A 27,363-nucleotide genomic window follows, 5' to 3' on the forward strand; every position below is an offset into this window, starting at 1 on the left:
ACTCAACATATGGGGCTCAGCTCCCCACTCTCTTGTGCAATTCTCTCAACATACAGTTAGTCGAGTCCTATAGTTGGTCGGACATATGAGACTTAACTCTCCACTTCTCCTGTGTAAGTTTCTCAGCATACATCCACCCAGACCTTGGGTTGGTCCGATCTTCTCTAGGAGACAACATTGTCAGGGAATCGTAACAACTTGTCAGAGAATAATAACTACTCACCAGAAAATATTCCCTTATTCTGGCATATACACACAATTGAATCTTCTTATGAGGGTGATTGTACATCTTTCATTACTTGATATTATATATTTTCAACCATATTATTGTGGAGGTTATAAAAGACGGTTCATATACATGTAATGTATGCTCCTTCAGAGGATGATTGTGTTGGAACCCTAAGGTTATTTTTGGTGTGATCAACCAAGTTAGGTTAAGTCCTGTTATGTTTTGATCCCTGTGTCTAAGTGTGCAGGAGCTTAGGAGCACAAGAAGTCAAGCGAAAGACGCGGCAAGTGAGAAGGATGACATGGGAGAGAGTCGACGGGCTCGGTACGTCCGAGGGACGAGATGCCGCAAAAGAGTACACTGATGGACGAGAAGGACATGTGCGACGTTCGAGGGACGAGAAGCCGAAGCGGAAGCCTGTTTGAGGAGAAGGCCGGAAATTAGATTCGGGTGAGCCCTATTTTGGTTGACCGAAATCATCCAGGTAATCAGAGCAGCGGAAGAGCTAAAGTGGAGCAATGGAGCTGCTAGAGGCGCCTTCAACAGGAGTTGAAGGTGCGTTCAATAGCTGAAGGCCCCTTCAACTAGCCATGGAAGGCGCATTCGACCAGGCAATTTGATCATTGTGGAAAGGATAAAGTTTTATCCTTTGGTCTCACTGGAGGCGCTTTCCTACCCTATGGAAGGAGCCTTCAACCTGCGGATAAATTTTTCTAGGGTCTATAAAAAGACCCCTGGACCTAGAAAAGATGTAACAACTTCTGTATTCAGTTTCTTAGTCATTTCTGAGCTTTCATTGTGTGTAAAAGGCTTCTACGCCTTTAACGAAAGAGATTCTCAGTGAGCTTTTATCTGCCTTGGATTAACAACCATCTAGGTTGTAACCATGTAAATAGTGACATTTTACTTATTTATTTTAATTTGTTAATTCTATTTTAATTGCTTTATTAATTTGAGTTGAAAGTCGAGAAAGATGTTTTATTTTAGTGTTTCAGGTAACTCAACCCTCTCCAGTCGGCCTACCCGGACCAACAGATTGTACATCTTCCATCCCCCGACACATTTTAACACCAGACATTTTTTGATGCCTTATTAATTACAGAGGTTATGATAAAAAGTATAAAAATGGGTCCTCTCCGTTGGCCAGGTAGACTCACTTACATGAACGTAACTAAAGGTACTCAAATTCTATTGTTCTACTATTTTATTGTTCATCTTCTTCTCCATTTCGCTCGACTACAGTTCTAACTTAAGCGTCTTAGTGCTTGTGCCAAAGACCCCTCCCTAGTTCTCACTCTGACGTTTCCATTGACTCTGTCTGTGATATGTGGAGGTCTGCAACTTCTATCTCTCGGTCCACAGCTCTCCACTCAAAGTCTCTCCTACGTCAACATTTCTAGTCACATCACCGACCCCTCCATCTACTCAACTTCTGAATGGATCAATATATTCTTTTTGGAAAAAGACACATATGCCTTTACCCATTGCTGGATGAAGATGAACAGAGTTAGATTCTCGGCAACCCTATTTGGAGCTACCCAAGCCATGTGCTTCCATTTCAGGTTTGCTCCGTCTTTCTCGCCTTATATTTGTCTTAACTATTAGGAATCGATTATATGAATCTTATTCTTGAATTAGTGGTCTCTGCAAGCAGTGTGTTCCACAAGAATAGTGGATGAAACATATAGGATATTACTAGTACATCCTTGCACCAAATGAATGAAGAGAGGAAGTTAGAGACCAACATAGGAGACAGCAAGCCAGGGAAGAGGCAGTGCATGGAAAGATTGTTGTATGCCTCATCCCATGCTTTGCCTCATCCCTATCCTCCTCCCGCTCACTAGTAATTGACATGCATTTACCTCCTCTTCTTCATCGTCTTCTTTTGAGCTCATTTGCACACTACCTTGTTTCCTATGTATTGGTCATCCACTGTAAAAACTTGAGGGTTAGATATATTTTTGGTGGCTCATGGTACATCAATTTGAATTATAAATGGAGTATTTTTAGGTTTTGCGGCCCTATGAGTACGACCATGTCACATATTCTTTAGATCTTAGTTTTACCTTTCCTATCATAAAATTTTAATGGGATAAGGAAGCAACGTTATCTACTTTATCAAGTTAATTTTTGTAGGGAATTGTTTGTAATGGTAGGAGAAACTATTGGAAAATCATCATGCCGTTGTGGCACTGCATAAGTTTCAAACTATTTGAGCTCGTCTACATAGATTTTAGTCTCTCATAGTTGTTGAAAAATCTATATGTCTACTAAACAAATGAGCTAGACATCTATATTCTTGAAAAAAAATACAAGACTTTTGGTTATTTTTTCACAGTTTGTAGGAATAGACTCAGAGCTGATGGTCCCATTGAGGAACTAAAAAAGAAGGATGAGTTGCAAGGAGGAACATAGTAGAATAACTTTATAGAACAATAGAGACTGATATCTGAAACAATGTCTTTGCAATAAAAAAATAGGAAAGAAAATGAAATCTTGCACAAAGAGAAGTAGATGTATCTTTTACATGTCTTATTGTCTATATTCACCTGAGTTCTATTTTTTTTAAACCCTTTTCAAATAAATTTTGTATTTAAAAATTTTCAATAAGAAGAGATGACTTTGGTTGCTGATTCCCTCTTTTATATGTATCAAAGTCCTGATTTAAAATTCATTTTGTGTTGTAGCTCGCTCAATTCATGGTGACATGTATTGAACATGATAGAGGTTTATGAGCTCACACTAAATAGCTCATAATTTGGTGGATTTCAATTCATCCCCACAAGGTAACCAAACCATAACTCATTAGCCTCACACTTAATTCTTCCATAGCAGACACATTTATTTTCTTATATTTTGTTTGAGCGTAATCACCTTTAACTACAATGAATAAATATTTTGTAAATGGGTGTTTGGTCTAGTGGTATGATTCTCGCTTCGGGTGCGAGAGGTCGTGAGTTCGATTCTCGCAACACCCCATTTTTTTATCCAAAAATGAATAAGTGATCTTTGTAGAACTTGATTGGACATAGTGAGTGTTGTGTTTTTAAAATTAGATTGGACTAACCAACTCAATTGATTAACTTAACAACTAAAGACAAGCCAACTTGCTTAGATCCATGGAAGCATATATCCTTTGAATTTTAGGATTTTAGCAAAATATCAAATTGATTAATCTCATGCCATTCTCTCATGGAAAAAGAGGAGTTACCTTGATAAGGAGAAATAACCATGCCCCCTTCCAAGAAATCCATTATCAATTCAACTCAGTATGATTCACATAATTATTTGGGCTGATCTCTTAAAATAAACAAATGGTGGAATTATTAATTAAGAATTGGATCCTAAGGATTCACATTGTTGCACCAAGACTATCTTTCCATCCTCGTTCCCTCTTAGGAAGTCCTAAAATTCTTTCAGCCCTCTAGCCATCGTAACACATAGGGCATTGCTAGTCGGGGTTGCCCAAGCAATAGTTAGAACTACAACATATTAGTCACCTTACATTTAGCGTTATACATTGTAACGAACTTGATTTCTAGCTAAGATAAGGATGACAATGAACTCTCCTAATATGCATCTCATGGAAGGACATATAATCGAATGTCTTCTAGTTGTCAAAGGCTAAGAAATTATTAACCTTATCGAACCAATATATAGAATGCTACCATGGACGGTGTTGTGATCTCTACGTTGTTGCTTGGTAACTATGACAAACTAAAACATATCATTATAGGATTATCAGCCCTGTCGATCGCTAGGTGAACTTGTCTAGTTAGTATCAGTGTAAACCTCCGAAGTTCGTCTGTCTGTCTTTCTAAACATGGGTCCTTTTACTAGGTCCCTTTTATATTCTAATCATAACATCCATGTGATCAACTGAAGGATATCCCATAAATTGGCTAACATAGCTGACAACAAATTTTATATCTAGATGAATGTGAGTTAGGTAGATAAGTTTACCTACCAATCATTGATATCGTCCTTTATGAGCTTCCATTTCATCAACCCGAGACCATAACTTGGTATAGGATTCATAGGTGTATCAACTGGCTTACATCCACTCAACCTAGTTTTTTGTAGTAGGTCAAAAACATACTTTCTTTGAAACACAAAGATTCTTTGTGACTTCTAGCTTCCTCCATTCCTAAAAAGTATTTGAGTTATCCAAGATCCTTGATTTCAAACTCCTTAGATAGGAGTGACTTAAGCCTTTTGATTTTTGGTTCATGATTTTCTTTGAGGACAACATCATCAACATATACAGTTAGTACTGAGATTTTTCCCACATGGAAAATGTTTCACAAATTGCATGTAATCAGCTTGAAACTGGGAGTAGTCATTTCCTTTAAGGACTTTAGCAAATCTGTCAAACCAAGCTTTGGGTGATTGTTTGAGCCCATACAAGGCGCTCCTTAGTTTGTAGACTTTTTCTTTTGTACTATTTATCTCAAATCCTATAGGGACATCCATATAAACTTTTTTCACAAGATCCCGATTTAGAAAGACATTCTTCGCATCTAGCTGGATCAAGGGCCAATCTAATTTAGCAGCAATAGGCAGTAATACCCGGATGCATTAATTTTGCAATCAGTGCAAAGGTCTTCTGATAGTCAATCCCATAAGATTGGGTGTAACCTTTTCCCACTAGTTGAGTCTTGTATCTATTTATGCTTCCATTTAGGTTCTGCTTGACTCAAAAAATCCACTTACATCCCACAGTTATTTTCCCTTGAGGTAGCTCAGATAGTATCCAAGTTCATGTATTTCTCTAGGATTACTTTGCGCCATTCAAGAACTTTTAGAGCTTCATACATAGAACTAGGAATACCAATCTTGTCAAGTGATGTCACAAATGCTTAGTACCCTAGAGATAGACGTGAGTAGGACATATAGTTGTGTATCGAATGAAGAATACAAGATCTAATACCTTATCTGTGTGCAATAGGTTGGTCTAATGTGGGATTTGTATGCCGAACTTGTTCTATTAGATCTTGCTGCTTTTCATGTTTAACATGGCCTCGAGTTGACTTATGATACAGATGAGTTTCATGCAAAAACGCAAGATGTTTTCTCCTCACATAGACTTTCACTATGTTATGGGAAGGTGGTGTATTCTTTTGTGATTCTGGGATAGATGGTACATGTGATTGTGATGTAATGGAGAGAAAGAAGTTGATGGGGATAATGGAGGGTTGAGTGATGATAATGGTAAGATTGAGAAAGGACTTGGTTCAAGAAGGAATTCCTAATCCGCAATTTAATTTTATTTTTCCCCTGAATTATTGTATTGGAGTAGTATGGAATGTGTTCAAAGAAGGTGATATTCATAGAGTGATAAAAATTCTCGGTGATAGGAGAGAACTATTTATAACCCTTTTTGTTGGCTGAAAATCCCAAGAAAATGCACTTAAGTGCACGTGGATCAAACTTTCGTCGATATTGAAAGTGGATGTGGACAAATGCAATACATCGAAATAGTTTGAGAGAGATGTTGGAGACAAGTTGGAGTGTAGGATACATGTTTTATAGAACTTGAAATGGAGTGCTGAACTTAAGAACATTGGAAGGGAGACGATTAATAAGATAGATAGCGGTTATAACTGCTTCCCCCCAAAATTTGGTTAGAGTATGGGCTTGGAAGAGTAAAGAGCGGGCTACCTCACCATTTTGTTGGGGTGTATCAACACATGAACTTTATTGGACTATGCCATTGGATTAGAGATAGGAGCTAAGGCGTGAATTAAAGAAGTCCTTGGCATTATTGTTTTGAGAATTTGTATGTTACCTAGAACTGAGTCTTGATCATGGTATGAAAATTCTAAAAGATTTGTGTGATCTCAGATTTTTCTTTTATAAGAAAGATCTAACACAACCTTATGTGATCATCAACGAAAAGTAAGAACCATCTAGAGCTAGTAAGACTTGGATTTTTGAATGGTCCCCAAATGGCCGCATGAATGAGAGAGAAAAGTTGTGTTGATTGATATTGATGAGATGCATAAGTGTGTCTGGTATGTTTAGTGTACTAACATACACCGAAAGAAATTATGACTTTTATTGATAAATAATGAAGAAAAAATTTATTTCAAATACCTAAAATTTGGATGACCTAATTGATAGTGTCACATCATAATTTCACTTTCATTATTGGATAAACCTAAAACTATGGATTGGCTAACAGTTGAACTCAGTAGACTGGCTAGATGTAGGGGAGGATTCAAGAAGGCAAAGTCCTGCACGAAGTTTAGCACTTCCAATCATCTTCTTGGTACTCAAGTCCTAAATAATACAACAATCATTACAGAACTTTGTTTCATAGTTAAGGTCTTGATTGAGCCGACTAACCGACACAAGATTATACCAAGTCCACAAACACAAAGCACAGAATTGAGATTGATACTGTTGAAAATTTTAACTGTTCCTGTTCCGACCGCTTTGGTACAAGTGTCATTTGCTATACGCACCATTAGATATTTTCCACATAATGTAAATGTTGAGAATAACATTCTGTCACCTGACATATATTCAGATGCTCTTGATTGATGATCCAAGAGGAGGACTTGCTTGTGTGCATTGCCATAGGATTGCTCATTGACGAGTTGAAATTTGAACTGTTAAACAGATTGCTCTACTGAAATAACACGCTCTTTGGAGAAAAGAGAAGTCACAATTTTTGAATTTTCAACAGATGCATGTGTTGGTGCAATCGACCTCTAGGGTTTCGATTTTGACAATATGACCAAGGGTTGACCCAAACATGACTTGATGTTTGGGAGAGATGACTAGCAAAGGTAAGTCCTAAACAATGGTTAGGCAAAGTGGAAGTCCCGGTGAGTGAAGCTGGGCCCTAGTGAGTGAAGCTAGGTGGTGGAAGTCCCGGTAAGTGAAGTCGGGCCCTACTGAGTGAAACTACGTGGTGGAAGTCCCGATGAGTGAAGCCGGGCCCTAGTGAGTGAAGTTAGGTGGTGGAAGTCCTGGTGAGTAAAGTCGGACCCTAGTGAATGAAGCTAGGTGGAGGAAGTCCTGGTGAGTGAAGCCTGACTCTAGTGAGTGAAGCTAGGTGGAGGAAGTCCTGGTGAGTGAAGCCAGACAATGGAAGTCCTAGTGAGTGAAGCTAGGCAACCCTAGGAGGTAACCTTAGGTTATACTTGAATTCTGTTAATACTGTGCTAACTCAGTGTTGTAGGGAAGCTTAGCTAGGTCGACAGGCTGACCAGGTAGCTGACACGAAGTCCATATGGGTCAAAGGGCTGATCAGACGTCTGACAGGTAAGTTAAGGTAAGTCACTAGAGGAGAGTGACTGCGAGGACGTGTTCCCGGGAAGGGAACATTAGCCGTCGATCCAACTTAGATCTATTTCGGATATCTAATTCGAGATCGTGACTAGATTCCGGTCTCGAGGAGATGGAATCTAATTACTATCCTGTTTTTATCATTAATTGTGCTAACACTCTATTTTGCAGGATATTTTGCATTTATGCTTCGGACTAACATTTTCTTGCAGGGAAATGAAGTTGCTAGAAAATGGAGTCCGGGCGCCCGGAAGGGATTCAGGCGCCCGAAATGCAAAATCTATCACTAACGTCACTTCGTCACGTGGAGATCACTGGTTGGCTCGACTACATCATATTCAGGGAGCCGGAAAGGATCCTGGCGCCCCGAACATCCTATATAAGGAGGGTAAAGGTTCGAGCCAGAGAACAACAACGAAACAACTCACGCTCTTCTGTGCTTCTGCGACGTTGCGAAGGCTCTCCGACAAAGCTCTGTTTTTCTGTCTTATTGTCTATTGTCGGTATTTTCTTTCTAGCATTTCTGTACCTAACTTTTTGTAATCAAATATTCGAATTACTAGTGTTAGGACCAAAAGTAGCTAGAGGGGGGGGGGGGGGGGGTGAATAGCTCGTCGCGTTCGCTCGTTGCTCAGCGTTGCTTGTTTCTTCAAAGATGTGCAGCGGAAATACAAAGAAACAATCACACAACGCTAACACGGTTGGTTTACTTGGTATCCACCTCACAAGAGGTGACTAGTCCAAGGATCCACACCACGCACGCACCCTCCACTATGATAACACTCCTTTTCGGTAACTACCGAGGGCGGAGAAGCCCTACAAAACTCTCAGTACAAGAAGAAAGGAAAGGGAAACAAAATACAAGCGCAAAGCTTACAATGAGTACAGAAAACCCTAACCCTAGCTTCTCTTCTTGCCTTTGATCCGCCTCTTGACTTGGAAAGCTTCCAAGATCCTTCAAGAACTGGCGATCTGATCTTTGAGAGCGCTGTGGAGGAGTTGGCGAGAGATCTGGAGTGAATCGGTGAAGAGATGCCGAAGGAATCGTGCGCCTGCGGCCTTTATCGACGCCAACGGTCGGATCCCGATCGATTCGAATGTTCCCAATCGATCGGGGAGGCTTTGGATCGATCCACGGATCGATCCAGAGCGCCTCTGTGCTCTGGGAAAAATGCCTGGATCGATCGCGCGAAACAGCCGCGTCCCAATCGATCCACTGATCGATTGGGACATCTGGATCGATCCACGGATCGATCCAGAGGCTCTCTGTTCGCTAGGAAAGGCTTGGATCAATCCACTAATCAATCCAGCTCCTGGATCGATCCACTGATCGATCCAGTACTTGGTTTTTGCCCAAAACCAAGTCCCAAGCCTACCAAACCAACACCCGGTCAACCTTGACCTATTGGTACACCATGCCTAGCATCTGGTCACTCCTTTGACCTGCTAGGACTTCCCACCAAGTGTCTGGTCAATCCCTTTGACCCACTTGGACTTTTCTATTCATGTCAAGTATCTGGTCACTTCCTTTGACCTACTTGGACTTCCATCAGATGTCTGGTCAATCCCTTTGACCTATCTGTATTTCCTCGTGCCAAGTATCCAGTCAACCCTTTGACCTACTTGGACTTCCCAACACCAGATGTCCGATCATCCTTGATCCATCTGGATTTTCCCTTGCCTGGCTTCACTCACCAGGACTTTCACCTAGTTTCACTCACTAGGGTTTTCCATCTGCATAGCTTCACTCACTAGGGCTTTCACCTGGCTTCACTCACCAGGACTTTCACCTAGCTTCACTCACTAGGGTTTTCCATCTGCCTAGCTTCACTCACTAGGGCTTTCACCTGGCTTCACTCACCAGGACTTTCATTCTACCTAACATCCCAGTTAGGACTTCCCAGTCAAGTGTCTGGTCAACCTTGACCTACTTGACTCTTCTTCAATCAATTTCTTATTGTCAAACATCTAAACTCAAACCAAGACTCAGCTTGGTCAACCAGGTCAACCTTGACCTGAGGGATGTTGCACCAACAATCTCCCCCTTTTTGATGTTTGACAATACCACAATAACACTTACAATACCACATGTAAGTTAGGCTAATCCTATAGCCTTAATCTTCATGCCACTAGGCAATGAACACATAAATTAAGCTATTCATTCTCCCCCTAAGAGGGCACACTCCCTCTAGGTAATGAAAGCCTAACTTACACCCATTCACAGGTCCTTTCATTCTCCCCCTATTGGCACACATCAACCCATCTTTGGGCATACATCAACCCATCTTTGGGCACACATCAACCCATCTTTGGGCACACATCGACCCATGCCCCAATTTTGGGTACACATCAACAAATCCGTTTGTTGACGACTCTTCCCCTGAAGAGTTGCTCATCGTTGTTCACAACATCACTCGTCATGATCAACACGATAATGAAGGTCCCATACCCTTCATTTATCCTTAACTTCTCCCTCAATGTAGACAAATACCCAACCTTGAGTATTTTCTAACCACTTGAGTTCCCACTTGAAATAATGAGGATATCCATTCCCCATTTCAAGTTCAAAAGCTCATACATGAGCATTTTCTTTAAAGAAGGTTAACCACCTTCCAAGGTTCATGAAAAATAATTTTTCATGTCTTTAAAGAGTCCCTCCCCCTAAAGACATGGTGGTAACTTCTGTCATTGCACCAACAATGACTTGGAATCCCTAAACCTTCAGGAAACCCAAATTTAGAAGTTTTGAGGTTCAAATACTCAAAATTTGAAACAAACCTCAACCTAAACTTCAATGAAGCCTTCCTTAACCAATCCATCCTTGTTTTCACATGAAAACACCCTTTGTATGTATACACATGTATTTTAGGGGTTTGGAATGGTTACCTAGACTCAAAGAGGTTCAAAGATGCTGAAATCAGGCCTTCCCAGCCAAAATCAGCAACTTGGATCGATTGGAGTTGAGTTCCAATCGATTGAACCTTTCTGAATCGATCCACTGATCGATTCAGACTACCTGGATCGATCGGCTGATCGATCCAGCGAGCTTCTGCTCGCGGGGGACTTGCCTTCTGAATCGATCCACGGATCGATTCAGGCACTCCAATCGATCCATGGATCGATCGAAGCTCTGATAGTTGCTGAAATTCCATTTCAGTCAACTTCAGAAACCCCTAGAAAATTCTACAAAAATCTAAAAATCATGAAATTTCGTGTAGACATTATTTAGGGCATACCTAATCATGGAAAAATAGTTTTCTATGAAAATACATCATATTTTCAAAGATTGACACAAGATTGAAAACTTGCTAAAACTTTAGCGTTTTCTTCAAGTTTGTGTCTAACTATTTAATGGTGATTACTATCAAAAGATAGCCTTCACCATGGTTTTCCAAAAGAATTTTTAAAACATTTTTAAAACCAATATCCCATCATGTTCCTTGGGCATAATGCACATGACTTGTACATTAGCTTTCCCAATGATGGGAAAACACATAACTATGTGTTTTGATGAACCTAAAAACTCAAAAGAATGCACTAAATCAACATCTTGAGCTTTGTTCATCATCCTAACATCTCACTTGTATCTAATGTGCATTAAACCACATACAAGTCACCTTATAGTCTTTGTGAGATGTAGATTTTGCTTTTTGCCCTAATCTAGGGATCATGCATATCTATCTAGGCATTTTAAAGGTATTAGACATCCACCTAGGATGTCACTTGTTAATAAGTGTTGATAAATGTCATTTGTCCTTAATTACAAGGAATTAAACTAATGCATGATAATGTTATGGCATACATCAAAATAGAAATAATTTTCAAAAGAAAATATCCTATAACTACATGATGTATGAATGTCATGACATGATATTTTTGGATTTTTCATAATAAAACATGAATGCAAAAATAAACATGATGTCATGGCATATGATGGGCAAACAATCATGGCAAGATTTAGCATAAATAAAATATACCTAGATTAACTATCTAAGTATCCTTAAAACCTTAGCTAAACTTACAACTTAAACCTAGATTGCCCTAAAGTGCTTCAAGAAAAATGCCAAAGCCTAAATTGGCATTTCTAATTCCCTTGATTAATTTATGCCAGTCGAAATTAAGCATATCCTCAAATGTTGGCATATTTCATTTTTCACAAAAGTAGCACTTTTAAATTAAGGCCCGGATTGCCTTAAATTTCCTAAGAACATACCAAAATCCCAACTTGGTAGTTCTTATGAATTTCCCAATATGTGCCATTTAAGATTAAAATCAATTCTTCCACCATTAGGCACATTTTACTCTTTCAAGGAGTAAATAATACTTCCATTTCATTTTCAAAGGTTAACAAAACCTTGAAAATGCTCCTTGAGTGTCAATTTCCTCAAAGTTGGGTTAACTACCCTTCTAATCGGAGTTGACACTCTCTAACCCATTTATGGAGTAGAGAAAATGCTCCTAGGAACCCAACACCTATTGGTGCTCCTTGGATGCTCTAGGTCCTCACTAGGGATAACTTCCCTAGATACCTTCCTAGTGACCTTGTTGGGCTTCTTAGAAGCCTTGGTCACATTTTCTAGGTCAACTCTAGGGATAGCCTCCCTTGTGACCTTGTTAGTGACTTTCTTAGACTTCTTAGAAGTCTTAGTCACTTTGGTTGCAAAGAGACTTCTAGGGATATCTTCCCTTGTATCTTTGACTTGACCTCTAGACTTAGGGTTTGTTCCATAGCTATATGGAACCCTATGATAACTAGGCACATCCCTTTTAGCTTTAGGTTTATATCCCAAACCTCTATGGCCATTGGATGACTTTTGTACCCCTAAACCTAGGTCATGCTCATTTTGCCCTTTTAGGATATTTTCCATCCTTTTTAGGGTCTTTTCCATTTTATCAAGTCTTGATCTCAAGACTTGATTTTCTATCATTAAATCCTTAGTTTTTGATTTCTCATTACACCCATGAGCATTTTTGTTTTTGGGCTTGTATCTATTATCCTTAGTGTTCTTGCCCAAGTGTCCATCTACCTTCCTAACCTTAGGTTGGGTAGTTTTGGCATGTAGGGCCACATGCTTTTCCTTAAAGCCCTCATGCTTCCTATTCTTATGGTAAATTGCATTAAAATGATAAAAGTTAGAACTATCATGCTTTTTACCATAATGTAAAGGGGTAGGCTCAATAAAAGATACCTTCTTCTTTACCTTGGAGGCTCCCCCTTGACTAGTGCCTCCTTGAGCCTTGACCACCTTCTTCCCCTTGGGGCATTGACTTCGGTAATGCCCCTTTTGATTGCAAGAGAAGCATATAATATGCTCCTTGCTCTTCTTTGTGTTGGGGATGATCTCCTTGGGCTTCACCTTGCCTTTTTGTGCCACTTGGCCCTTCTTCTTGGCCAATTTAGGACACTTGCTCTTGTAGTGCCCATGTTCCCTACACTCAAAGCATATAATATGATTTTTATTATTAATTGAAATATTTATACCTTTGCTTGTAGGGGTGGCATTTTCTTTGGATCCGGAGGTAGAAGCTTCCTCTTGATCGGACCTTGATTCTCCTCCATTTGATTTTTCTTGACTTGTGGAGGTAGAATCTTCTTCCTCCTCTTTGTCTCTTGACCCGGATGTAGAAACTTCTCCTTCTTCTTGATCCGACATCACCAAGGATTGCTCCCCCTCAATCCTAGAGGTGGAGGCTTCATCATCTTGAATATGAAACAAGGAGTATGCTCCCTCCTTGTTCCCTTCGTTGCATTCCCTTGAGGATGAAGCTTCTTTGATTTCCTCTTCGGAGGTTGAGTGTCTCTCAACCTCGGAGTCCTCCTCTTGGTCTTGCTCCAAAGAGTCACCCTCTCTGGATTCTTCATGATCTTGTACAGTGGAGGGGATCTCTTCATGAAGCTTGTCCAATTTGCTCCATAATTCCTTTGCATCTTCAAATTCTCCAATTTTGCAAAGGATGGTGCTTGGCAATAAATTGACCAAAAGCTTGGTCACTTTGTCATTGGCCTCGCACCTTTGGACTTGCTCTTGGCTCCACTTGCTCCTCTTGAGAACTTTGCCCTTTGAATTTCTTGGAGCCTTGAAGCCTTCCATTAGAGCAAACCATTGCTCTATCTCCATCATAAGAAAATTTTTGATTCTTGATTTCCAAGAATCGAAGCTTGTGGATGTGTACAGTGGAGCCACCCTTGTGTCAAATCCAAGTCCATCTTGGAATTGCATCTTGAAGTTGAGCTTCTTGAAATCTTTTACTTTTGATGAATTTGCTTCAACTTCTTCACCCTCTAGCTGTTCTTGTTATGCTTGACCCTTCCGGTGATGATTCCGGTGAAGAGCAACCTTGCTCTGATACCACTTGTTAGGACCAAAAGTAGCTAGAGGGGGGGGAGGGGTGAATAGCTCGTCGCGTTCGCTCGTTGCTCAACGTTGCTTGTTTCTTCAAAGATGTGCAGCGGAAATACAAAGAAACAATCACACAACGCTAACACGGTTGGTTTACTTGGTATCCACCTCACAAGAGGTGACTAGTCCAAGGATCCACACCACGCACGCACCCTCCACTATGATAACACTCCTTTTCGGTAACTACCGAGGGCGGAGAAGCCCTACAAAACTCTCAGTACAAGAAGAAAGGAAAGGGAAACAAAATACAAGCGCAAAGCTTACAATGAGTACAGAAAACCCTAACCCTAGCTTCTCTTCTTGCCTTTGATCCGCCTCTTGACTTGGAAAGCTTCCAAGATCCTTCAAGAACTGGCGATCTGATCTTTGAGAGCGCTGTGGAGGAGTTGGCGAGAGATCTGGAGTGAATCGGTGAAGAGATGCCGAAGGAATCGTGCGCCTGCGGCCTTTATCGACGCCAATGGTCGGATCCCGATCGATTCGAATGTTCCCAATCGATCGGGAGGCTTTGGATCGACCCACGGATCGATCCGGAGCGCGCGATAACGCCGGATCGATCCATGGATCGATCCCGCTCGCGAAGCAGCCGAGTCCCAATCGATCCACCGATCGATTGGGACATCTGAATCGATCCACGGATCGATCCGGAGGCTCTCTGTTCGCTAGGAAAGGCTTGGATCGATCCACCGATCAATCCAGCTCCTGGATCGATCCATCGATCGATCCAGTACTTGGTTTTGCCCAAAACCAAGTCCCAAGCCTACCAAACCAACACCCGGTCAACCTTGACCTGTTGGTACACCATGCCTAGCATCCGGCTCCTTTGACCCGCTAGGACTTCCCACCAAGTGTCCGATCAATCCCTTTGACCCACTTGGACTTTTCTATTCATGCCAAGTATCCGGTCACTTCGACCTACTTGGACTTCCATCGGATGTCCGGTCAATCCCTTTGAGATTTCCTCGTGCAAGTATCCAACAACCCTTTGACCTACTTGGACTTCCCAACACCAGATGTCCGATCATCCTTGATCCATCTGGATTTTCCCTTGCCTGGCTTCACTCACCAGGACTTTCACCTAGTTTCGCTCACTAGGGTTTTCCATCTGCCTAGCTTCACTCACTAGGGCTTTCACCTGGCTTCACTCACCAGGACTTTCACCTAGCTTCACTCACTAGGGTTTTCCATCTGCCTAGCTTCACTCACTAGGGCTTTCACCTGACTTCACTCACCAGGACTTTCATTCTACCTAACATCCCAGTTAGGACTTCCCAGTCAAGTGTCTGGTCAACCTTGACCTACTTGACTCTTCTTCAATCAATTTCTTATTGTCAAACATCTAAACTCAAACCAAGACTCAGCTTGGTCAACCAGGTCAACCTTGACCTGAGGGATGTTGCACCAACAACTAGTGGATTGTCCAACGAAAGCACTCAACGAGTGTGGGCCTTGGAGTAGGAGTCAATAAAGGCTCCGAACCAAGTAAAAAATGACTCTGGTTAGCGTTGCCTTATTCTTTTGCCTTTACTTTTCCGCTGTGCGCTCTACGTTTTTTTTATCGCTATTCACCCCCCTTTAGCGAAACTCTTCGATCCAACAAGTGGTATCAGAGCAGGTACCGCTCTGATTTGGTGCAACCACCAATCAGACAAAGGGGGTCCTTCGATTTGGTGCAGGTACCGCTCTGACTCATCTAATTAATTCAAAATTAAAAACTTACAAATTAAATAAAAATATACAAAAATCTTAAAAAGAAAATCAATGATTTAGGGGAGGCTCCAAACTAGTTGGTACCTCTAAAAATAATCTACCCGATAGGGTAACCGAAATTAACCTACCCGGCAGGATAATTAGGATTAAAATAAAAAAAGGACAAAGTTTAACTTGGACTACGGTATCAGTGGATAGGACTATTTGGAAAACCTCGAAGGGATGATTACTCTAATGATGTCCAAGTGACTCATCATAGCCCAGAAATTTATCCAAAGAATGTCTATTTGTTGAGTCCAAAGCTAAACCTGAATCTAACACAAAAATAAACTAAACCCTAAAACTGAACCTAACTCATCTCACAAAATTATAAGATTCCCTGATTGAAAACATATATCGGGTGAGATGACTAAGGACATAAATTAAATTAAATTTTTAAAAAATAAAAACTTTAAAAATTATTTTAAAAACTATAAAAATCCTTTTAAAAATTATTTATTTTTTTTAAAAAAACTTTAAAAATCTTTTTAAAATTATTTTAAAAACATTAAAAATCTTTTTAAAAATAATTTTAAAAATTATTTTTAAAACTTTAAAAATATTTTTAAAACTTTAAAAATATTTTTAAAACTTTAAAAATATTTTTAAAAATTCTTTTCGAAATTATTTAAAAATTCTTTTAAAAATTATTTAAAAATTCTTTTAAAAATTATTTAAAAATCCTTTTAAAAAATATTTTACAAATCTTTTAAAAGTTATTTAAAAATTCTTTTAAAAATTATTTAAAAATATTTTAATTTTTTTTTAAAAATTATTTTAAAAATTCTTTCAAAAATGATTTAAAATCATTTTAAAAAATTATTTAAAAATATTTTAAAAATTATTTAAAAATTAATTTAAAAATATCATTTTAAAAATAATTAAACAATCATTATAAAAAATCATTTGAAAATATTTTATTTTTTTAAAAATTATTTAAAAATTCTTTTTAAAATTATTTGAAAGTTATTTTAAAAATTCTTTTAAAAATTATTTAAAAATTCTTTTAAAAATTCTTTTAAAAATTCTTTTCAAAATTATTTAAAAATTCTTTTAAAAATATTTTAAAATATTATTTAATAATTAATTAAAAATTCTTTTAAAATTCTATTAAAAATTATTTAAAAATATTTTAATAATTCTTTTAGAAACTTTAAAAAATCATTTTAAAAATTATTTAAAAAGTTCTTTTAAAATATTATTTAAATATCCTTATAAAAATTATTTAAAAATTATTTTAAAAATATTTTAAAATCATTTTAAAATTTATTTAAAAATTCTTTTAAAAATATTTTAAAAAATTATTTAAAATTTATTTAAAAATTGTTTTAAAAATTATTTAAAAATTATTTAAAAATTATTTTTAAAATTATTTAGAAATTCTTTTAAAAATTATTTTGAAAATACTTTTAAAAATTATTTAAAAAACACTTTAAAAATGATTTAAAAATTATTTAAATTATTTTAAAAAAATTATTTAAAAATATTTTAAAAATTCTTTTAAAAAATATTTAAAAAATCTTTAAAAAAAAATTCTTTAAAAAATTCTTTTAAAACATTTTAAAAAGTTATTTAAAAATCTTTTAAAAATTATTTTAAAAAATCTTCTAAAAATATTTTAAAAATTAATTTTGCTTAAAAACTATTTTAAAAATTAATTCAGCCTAAAAATTATTTTAAACTTAAAAAGTATTTTAGTTTTTTTTTAAACTTAAAATTATTTTAAATCCTTTTAAACTTAAAAATTATTTTTAAAATTATCTTTAGTTTAAGTTAAAAACTATCTTAAAAATTATTTTAAACTAACTTAATGAAAACTAAAACTAAAATTAAAAATCAAATTTAAAATCAACTTAACTAAAAATTAAATTAAATTAAATTAATACTTATTAAATTAAATTTAAAATTTACTAAACTAAATTAAACTTATTAAGTTATGTTAAACTTAAAACTTAAATTATGTTAAAAAATTTTAAACTTAAAATAAAACTTAAATTTAAAATTAGAATTAATCTTTGAAATTAAATTTTAATTAAGTTAAACCTAAACTAAACCCAAACTTAAAGTTAAATTAAAATTAAAATTAAAATTAATTCTAAGTCGATGTTACTTAAATATAATTTAACAACTTAAAATTAACGACTATTTAATTTACCTAATTCCTAATCTTATTTAAAAAATAAAAGATTATTTAAACTACTAATTTATTCAACTTCGAATTAATACTGACTACAAATTTAATTAATCCTACTTCAATTATATTTTAAAACAAAAATTTAAATAAATATTATAACTAAGTTTTTCATTAAATTAACTCCACCAGTTATTGCAAAATTTAAACTATTTTAATCAAATAAGTATTAAATTATTGAATTAGTAACAAATTATTCTAATACACCTAAATTTAAAATTAATTATCTTTTAGACTAGTTGTTTAATAAATGAACAATTATACCAAGTATATACAGATAATTATGTAGGAAAATATTGCTAAATTGCCTAGAACACTTAGGTACCCAAACTCTAGTGTTGACTTCAGGGGGAGTATTGACGTCAGGGGAGGTATTCTTTAGAATTATGTAAAAATATTTGAAAAATCTATAAATACGAAAATATTTTTAATAAACTTCTCACACTTTATTTGAAAAATATTTTGGATTTTTTTTCATTTTGAAAACTATTTTACAAATTTATTTTATACAAAAAAAATACTCTATGCTTTTCAAAAACTGTTACATATTTTGAAAAATTATTTTATTACTTAGTAAACATTTAAAAAACTTAAGTTGACAAGGTCTTCTTAAAAGGTGTTGATGCACAATATTTTTTTTTTAAAAAATATTTTGAAAACTCACCTTCAATTTGGACCAACCCCCTAGACACATAGGAAGTTTTCCTCGTGGTTAACAAGAAGTCCTAAGAATGTGTCAGGTTAAGGGGGAGCCCTGATTGAAAGACTAAAAGTAATCTTTAAAAAATTACTATTGTAAATCTTTGAAACCAAGTTTGAAAAATTATTTTCATAATCTTTTACAAAATTACTCTCTGCTTTACAAATTTTTGTGAAAACACTTTGAAAAATATTTTGAAAATACACTATCAAAAAGTAACTTAAAACTTTCAAAAGTCACTTTTGTCACTTAGAAAACTCACTTTCAAAAAACTTTTCGCACATCGTTGGTGCAAAACCTAATAGAAACTAACCCTTAAGTTCATATTCTTTTGATGTGTGTCAAAGGGGGAGAGTGATATCTGTTAGGATCGATGATCGCGGCTAGAGAGGGGGGATGTGAATAGCCGACCCCAAATCTTCGCGTTTCTTCCTACGATTAGGGTTAGCGCAGCGGAAATAAACAAAAGAAACGACAACGGAGAATAGCAAACCTCAAACTCGTCGATGTAACGAGGTTCGGAGATGATACTCCTACTCCTCGGCGTGTCCGTAAGGTGGACGAAGCCTATCAATCCGTCGGTGGATGAGACCCCGGAAAACCGGCTAATAACAACTCCTTCTGGGTGGAGAAACCTCGCCACAATAACTTGCAACAACAAGATAGAAATACAGCAAGAAATACAAACAATATGAATGTAAAACACCTTGCTTGCCTTCGACTGGTTTCCGTTGACGAAGCAGCAACTTCACGGAAGAACAGCAGCAGCTGACCAGCCGGGGAAGCTCACACGAAGCTTCACGAAGCAGAGAGCTCAGCAAAGCTCAAGTGCAGCAAGAAGCAAGGGCAAGAAGGAAGAAGTAACTTCTTGAACAGTAGCTCCTCAACCCCTTTTATAACCTGCGAAGAAGACACAGAAGAAACTAGCCGTTGCTACGCAACGGCTAGGACGTGGACCGATCAGGCTTCATCCTGATCGGTCCACAAGGGTCCTGATCGGTCACAAGACCGATCAGGCCCTTCCCTGATCGGTCATGTGGACCGATCAGGTCCTTCCCTGATCGGTCCCATGACCGATCAGGACCTTTCCCTCCCGAAGGTGATCTCCTTCTGATCGTCTCCTGATCGGTCTGCAGACCGATCAGGAACTTCACTGTATGCTACTGATCGATCACTGATCGGTCTCCGACCGATCGAGATAAGCACAGTATCACGTTTGGTTACTGATCGGTCACCAGACCGATCAGATAACCCAGCGTATCACTGGATCGGTCACCAGACCGATCCAGGTTTAGAGCTCCCAGCCCTAAACCCTACTTGGTCCTGAGAACGAGCTACCGAGCCCTCTCCGACTTCGTCCGGTCCAGAGAACGAGCTACCGAGCCCTCTCCGACCACAGTCCGGAGAACGAGCTACCGAGCCCTCTCCGACCACAGTCCGGAGAACGAGCTACCGAGCCCTCTCCGACTTTCCGTGCCAAGTCTCCAACTTGGTCTTCTCCGTGCCAAGTCTCCATACTTGGACTTTTCCCGTGCCAAGCTTCTTGCTTGGACTTTTCACCAGATGTCTGGTCAACCTTGACCCATCTGGATTTCCCTTGCCTGGCTTCACTAACCAGGACTTTCCCACTGCCTGGCTTCACTCACCAGGACTTTCCCTCTGCTTGGCTTCACTCACCAGGACTTCCACTTTCACCTAGCTTCACTCACTAGGATTTTCACCTGGCTTCACTCACCAGGATTTCCTGACTGCCTGGCTTCACTCACCAGGACTTTCCGAATTGCCTAACATCCCAGTTAGGACTTCCCAGTCAAGTATCCGGTCAACCTTGACCTACTTGACTCTTCTTCATTCAACCTGATCAGACCCTGATCAGTATCTCTCCGCATGGACAACTGCACCTGCATTGTCCATGTCTACATGTCTTTCTGTATTGTCAAACATCGAAACCATGACCAAGGTTTACGCTTGGTCAAGGTCAACCTTGACCTACTGGAAATTGCACCAACAATCTCCCCCTTTTTGATATTTGACAATACCTTTAAGTTAGGCTAATCCAATAGCCTCAACTTTCTTCATGCCACTAGGTAATGAAACATAAGTTACAACCTTACATTCTCCTTCTAAGAAGGCAACCTCCTTCTTAGATAATGAAGGCCTAACTTAAACCCTTCATTCTCCCCCTATTGACACACATCAACAAACTCTCCCCCCGAAGAGTAAGTTATCGTTGTTCACAACTTCACTCGTCGTGATCAACAAACTCTCCCACTAACTCCAATGTTCTTCCTTGAACATTCTCTAGACATTCTTCCCCTTTTTGACACACATCAAAAGGAGAGAATTAAGGTCAAGAGGTTCTTCCTAATGAAAGTCCCATACCTTTCATTGAAACCCTTAATTTCCCCCTTGATACTAAATTCAATAATTAGTGATAATCCCATATCACTCTTAGGAGTAAAAACTCCCCCTAAAAGTCAACTTCTCCTTGACTAATAGGTAAAACTCCCCCTAAAGGTCAACTCCCCCTTGACCATTGCACCAACAATGTCTTGGAGAGTTCCAAACCTTTAGAGCTCGAAAACACCACCTCCCGAGCTGCAATTTCAGGCAAACAGTCGAAATTTAGCAGGTTGGCACGCGCTGATCGGTCACCTGTGGATCGGTCACAGTGACCGATCCACACAGACCTGGACAGATCAGGGAACCTCCTGATCGGTCCACGACCTCTGATTCTGATTTCTGAATTTTTCTTCTCCTGAAATTCAGAAACCTCTAGAAAATCATAGAAAATTTCAAGAATTGTGAAATTTTGAGGATACATTCCTCATAACATATACTATCATGGAAAAATAGTTTTCTATGAAAATAACTTCCATTTTCAAAACTTGATACAAAGTTCGAAAAACTTTGAGATAGTTCAAGTTTAACTCAACTTTGTATCAACTTGCTCAATGATGAATGCTATCACTAGAAAAGCTTCATCAAGGTTTTTCAAATCAATTTTAGAATGATTTTAAACCCTTTAATTTGGGACCACAATCTTAGGGCTAAATGTACATGAATTGTACACAAACTTTCCCTATGATCCCCAATTTAGAATTAGGCTCATCTAGGTACAAGAACTATGCACCTTGATCCTAACTCATGATCCTAATATCTCACACACATCTAAGGTGTATCAAACACATCCAAGTCAATTTTGATGTGAGATATGGGTTTAGGTTATCTTATTCTAAGTTCTCATGCATTTTTTCTAAACAACAATTTGATCTCCATATCAAATTGTGTTTCTTATCCTTAAATCAAGTTAATTGATCATTAATGCACAAGGTGATGACATGGCATATAATTGTATCATAAATGGAAACATGTGCCAATGTCATGATGTCATGGCATAAAGTATGAAACTTAAATAAAGCATGACATTTAACTAACCTAAGCATTATCATGACATTTTAAATGATCATGAATTAAATATGATGTCATGACATGACATATGGCAAGCAATATATGGCAAATAACATGTCAAGGTATAGAAAATACCTAATTCTAGCCTTAGTTGCCATTTTTGATAATTTTGATCATTTTGCCATAAATTCTATATTCCTAAGTGTAATAGACCTAAAATCACATACCAAGGATGTTTAGATCACTATGTGCCAATTAAATTGACCTAAGAGAACTCCTCAAAATGTGATTGGCACATCCTAATCACCTTAGGAATAATTTTCAATTTCATTTTCAAGGCTTGATTGCACCTTGAAAATTCCTAAAGTGTCACCTTTTTCCATGATTAGGTTAACTACCTATTCAAGTAAGGTTGGCACACCCTAACTCATCTAGCGTAATGAAATCACGCTCCTAGGAACCCAATACCTATTGGAGCTCATTGGGTTCACTAAATATTCACTAGGGATGACTTCCCTAGCAACCCTTCTAATGACCCTCCTAGGCTTTAAAGCCTTGGTCATTTGGGACTCATCAAGATCAACTCTAGGGGTGACTCCCCTTGTGACCTTGGTGATGGTCTTTCTAGCCCTAGATTTTGTTCCATAATCGAATGGAACATTATGATAAGTGGGCTTGACCACTTGGGACTTAGGTTTGTGACCCAAACCTTTCTTGTCCTTGGACATTGGTTTTTGACCCTTAAACCCTAGAGATGACTTCTCCAAGTTCTTAAGAGCCTTTTCCAAAGTATCAAGTCTTGACCTCAAGACTTGATTCTCCTTCTCTAATACCTCAATTTTTAATTTTTCATTTTTCTTTGAGGTATTCCTAGGCATGTGTCTAGTTGTTTTGGGGTTTCTACCTAGATTTTCCTTATCCTTAGATGAACTAATCCTAGGGTTGGTATTTCTAGTGTTATCCTTATCTAGACTGACATGTTTGACACCTAAGCATGTGTATCGATTTCTAATGTTATCATGCTTACCATTATTAACAATAGCAATAAGGCTACTAGCATGTGTTCTATTTGAATTGCAAAAATGAGCCTTAGAGATTACCTTAGGGTTTGCCTTAGCTCCCCCTATCGATGTGTTCGTCTCCTTGTCCTTGTGAGGTTGCCTCCCCCTCGGACATTGACTCCTATAGTGTCCCCTTCGCTTGCATTGGAAGCACACCACGTGCTCCTTGCTCTTGCGTATCGGGACTCCGGCTTCCTTGATCTTTGGCGCCGGTGGATTTTTTCTAACCCTCTTTGGACATTTACTCTTGTAATGTCCAAATTCCCTACACTCAAAGCATAATATATGCAATTTACTAGAACTTAAATTGCTTGAGTTACCTAGGGTTGAGGTGGGATGAACGCTCTCTCCTTCATCCCTTCCGGAGGTAGAAGCTTCTTCTTCTTGCTCCGAACTTGAAGAAGAACTCTCCTCCTCTTCTTCTTTAGATGTTGAGTGACCCTCAACTTCTAAATCCTCTCCTCCATGATGTGAGCTACTTGGCTCACTTGACTCCTCTTCATGGCTTGAAGTGGAGTTCCCCTCATGGAACTTAGCCAAGTTGTTCCACAACTCCTTGGCATTGTTGTATCCACCTATCCTACACAAAACATCATTAGGTAAAGAAAATTAAAAAATCTTCAATACCTCATCGTTGACTAGGGATTGGTGGACTTGTTCCTTGGTCCACTCCTTCTTCTTTAGGGTTTCTCCTTTCTTGTCCGTCGGAGGCTTGAAACCTAATTGGACACAACTCCAATTTTCAAGGTTAGTCATAAGAAAGTACTTCATTCTTACCTTCCAAAACGCGAAGTCGTCGCGATCGTAGAAAGGTGGAATTGTGATGTCTTCTCCGAGTTGATCCATCTCTAGCTTGTGCTCCCTCGGGTGTTAATCCGGCGAAGAGCGACCTCGCTCTGATACCACTTGTTAGGATCGATGATCGCGGCTAGAGAGGGGGGGTGTGAATAGCCGACCCCAAATCTTCGCGTTTCTTCCTACGACTAGGGTTAGCGCAGCGGAAATAAACAAAAGAAACGACAATGGAGAATAGCAAACCTCAAACTCGTCGATGTAACGATGTTCGGAGATGATACTCCTACTCCTCGGCGTGTCCGTAAGGTGGATGAATCCTATCAATCCGTCGGTGGATGAGACCCCGAAAAACCGGCTAATAACAACTCCTTCTGGGTGGAGAAACCTCGCCACAATAACTTGCAACAACAAGATAGAAATACAGCAAGAAATACAAAAAATATGAATGTAAAACACCTTGCTTGCCTTCGACTGGTTTCCGTTGACGAAGCAGCAACTTCACGGAAGAACATCAGCAGCTGACCAGCCGGGGAAGCTCACACGAAGCTTCACGAAGCAGAGAGCTCAGCAAAGCTCAAGTGCAGCAAGAAGCAGGGGCAAGAAGGAAGAAGTAACTTCTTGAACAGTAGCTCCTCAATGTTGATACAGTCTGACCTGGATGTTGTTTTGCTGTTGACACTGATTTAAGTTTGTATCAGATAATTAACTCAGATTAATTACTAATCCAGGTTGACTAGGTTGACCTGATTGAAGCAGTTGGAAAGTCCTGGTGAGTGAAGCCAGGTGAAAACCCTAGTGAGTGAAGCTAGGTGCAAGTCCTGGTGAGTGAAGCCAGGTGAAAACCCTAGTGAGTGAAGCTAGGTGCAAGTCCTGGTGAGTGAAGCCGGGCAAGGGAAAATCCAGATGGATCAAGGGTGATCGGACATCTGGTGTTGAAAAGTCCAAGAAGGAAACTTGGCATGCGGAGTCAGAGAGGGTTCGGTAGCTCGTTCTCTAGGACTAGATGAAGTCGGAGAGGGCTAGGGAGCTCATTTCTCCGGACTAGGTCAGAGAGAGCTCGACCCTCTGTCGGATCGGTCCGCAGACCGATCCGGAAACTTTATACCTGATCGGCCCGCCGACCGATCGAATTGATCGATGGCGATCGCATCGATCGGCACCGATCAGAAATCGATCGAGCCCATGATTTTACCGATCGGTGCGGACCGATCGAAATCGATCAAGAACCCATCGGGATTTTACCGATCGGTGCGGACCGATCAAATCAATCAATAACCCATCAGGATTTTACCGATGCGGACCGATCGAAATCAATCGAGCTCATCGAGATTTTACCATCGGCCCGAGACCGATCGAGGTTTTAAGCTCGAAAGAGCGACGCCGATCGGTCCGGGACCGATCAGATAGTGCCCGATCGGTCCGCAGACCGATCGGTCGCGCACCTTCGAAAGAAGCGACGCCGATCGGTGCGGGACCGATCGATATTCTCGATCCCCGCACCGATCAGAGATGATCCAGAAAGCGTGGTTCGGTCTGCAGACCGATCCACGGTATTGTTTGCTTTGCATGCACTTTTTCTGATTGCCGTATTTGTATTCACCTATCTGTTTTTAACCATTTGCTGTGAGTCTTTCTAGCTTGCAGGTTGCAGGTCACATTCTCATGTTTGGATTCAAATTAAGCTTCATTAAGAGAAGGAGACAAGTACCCGTTTCACTGTAATTTGCTGCAACAGATGCATTTGAGGCATCAACGTTCTCTGACGAAATCTGATTAAGATTGGGCTGCTCAGTTTGACCTCTAGCTATTGGTTCGTATCCAGAGACGCCAGTGATTTCCATTGGCATGGGTTCAGAGAATCAGAAGAGGAGGAGGTGTGATTGGATACGCCTGGCTGGCAGCAGCGATTCTGCAGACGGCGGTGATTCGAGCCAGTGAAGCAGAGAGACATAAGAAGGAAGAAGAGGAGTTCAGAAAGGTTATTCTGAATTCTCTGTCTTTTGTGATCAAGCCTTCGAGAAAGCAAGTTGGTGAAGCTGTGAGCTCTTTGCTGAGAAGGTTGATTGTGTGCTCTCTTCTCCGCGTGGCTGTAAGCTCATCTTAATATTTTTCTCAGCCAACTGTAAGTCTTGTGCTTAAATCTATAATCATCCGAGACTTTGTTGAGAGGTTGCTCCACCGAGAAGGAGACATCTTTAGCCGGATCTTGTCCGGGGTGTGATCTACCGAAAGATCAAGGAGTCGTCCTCCTTACGGACACGCCGAGGAGTAGGGGCAAGTTATCCCCGAACCTCGTATATCCTTGTGTCTGCTGTGTGTTTGTTTTCTTTCGTTTTAGTTTTTCTAATTCCGCTGTGCTGTGCTAACAAAGTTCTTGAAGAAATTTCTGTTTAGTGTTTTTCAAAGAGGCTATTCACCCCCCTCTAGCCATCTAAGATCCCAACAAGTGGTATCAGAGCAAGGGGCTCTTTGATTCGGATTAACACCCAAAAGAGCAAACAAGGATGGCTATGAAGGAAGACTTTAGCACAAATCGACCACCCTACTTCGAAGGAGCAGATTTTCAATATTGGAAGGGCCGCATGGAGTATTACCTCAAGACCGACATTGCCATGTGGTTCTCAGTCAAGGAAGGTTTCACACCACCAAAAGATGAAGAAGGTAAGGAACTCGACTCATCAAGGTGGTCTACCGAACAACTCCGCAAAGCACAAGCCGATGCCAAGGCTATGGTCACCTTGCAATGTGGAATCGCCAAGGACCAACTCATCAAGGTAGGTCCGTTCTCGAGTGCAAGAGACCTATGGAACAAACTCATCGAGCTCCAAGAGGGAACTCGAGATTCTCGGATTGCCAAGAGGGATCTATTCTTGAATCAGCTCCAAAATCTAACCATGAAGGACAATGAAACGGTAAGTGAACTTCATGGGAGATTCAAGGAAATCATCAACGGTCTACACTCTGTGGACGAACGAGTGGAGAATCGCGATCTAGTAAGGTACGCTCTTAAATCTTTTCCTAGGAATGCCTTGTGGTCATCTATGGTAGATGCCTACAAGGTATCCAAGGATCTTTCCATTGTTAAATTAGATGAATTTTTCTGTGAGATGGAACTTCATGAGCTTGCTAACAAAGGTCAAAAAGAGAAGGGTATTGCTTTATTTGCAGGACCAAAGAGCAAGGATGGAAGAAGGAAGAAGGAAAAGAAGAAGAAAAAGGAGATTTCCTCATCCACCTCTTCTTCTGAATCTGATGATGAAAGTGGGTCATCGTCAAGAGAGATGGCAAACTTCGTAAGAAGGATTATGAGAAGAAGCCGAAGATACAAAGGAAAAGGTAAAACTAATGATCAAAATTTTGATAAATCTAATGTTACATGTTATGAGTGTAGCAAAAAAGGACACATTCGGAGCGAGTGTCCGAAGTTAAAGAGGAAGGAGGAACAAACCAAAAAGAAGGAGGAAAGAGCCAAGAAGAAGAAGACTCTCAAGGCTGTTGGTGCAACCTTAGGTCAAGGTTGACCTGGTTGA

At 39.2% G+C, this 27,363-nt stretch overlaps 1 non-coding gene across 1 annotated transcript; it reads left to right on the plus strand.

Annotated features, from left to right (window-relative positions):
- Positions 1–3,135: 3,135 nt before the first annotated feature.
- TRNAP-CGG lies at positions 3,136–3,207 on the plus strand. The gene has a single exon. It is a non-coding gene; the product is annotated as a tRNA-Pro (tRNA).
- The last annotated feature ends 24,156 nt before the right edge of the window (positions 3,208–27,363 follow it).

This window comes from Zingiber officinale, chromosome 3B (genome assembly GCF_018446385.1).
Source record: "Zingiber officinale cultivar Zhangliang chromosome 3B, Zo_v1.1, whole genome shotgun sequence".
NCBI classification, from domain to species: Eukaryota; Viridiplantae; Streptophyta; class Magnoliopsida; order Zingiberales; family Zingiberaceae; genus Zingiber; species Zingiber officinale.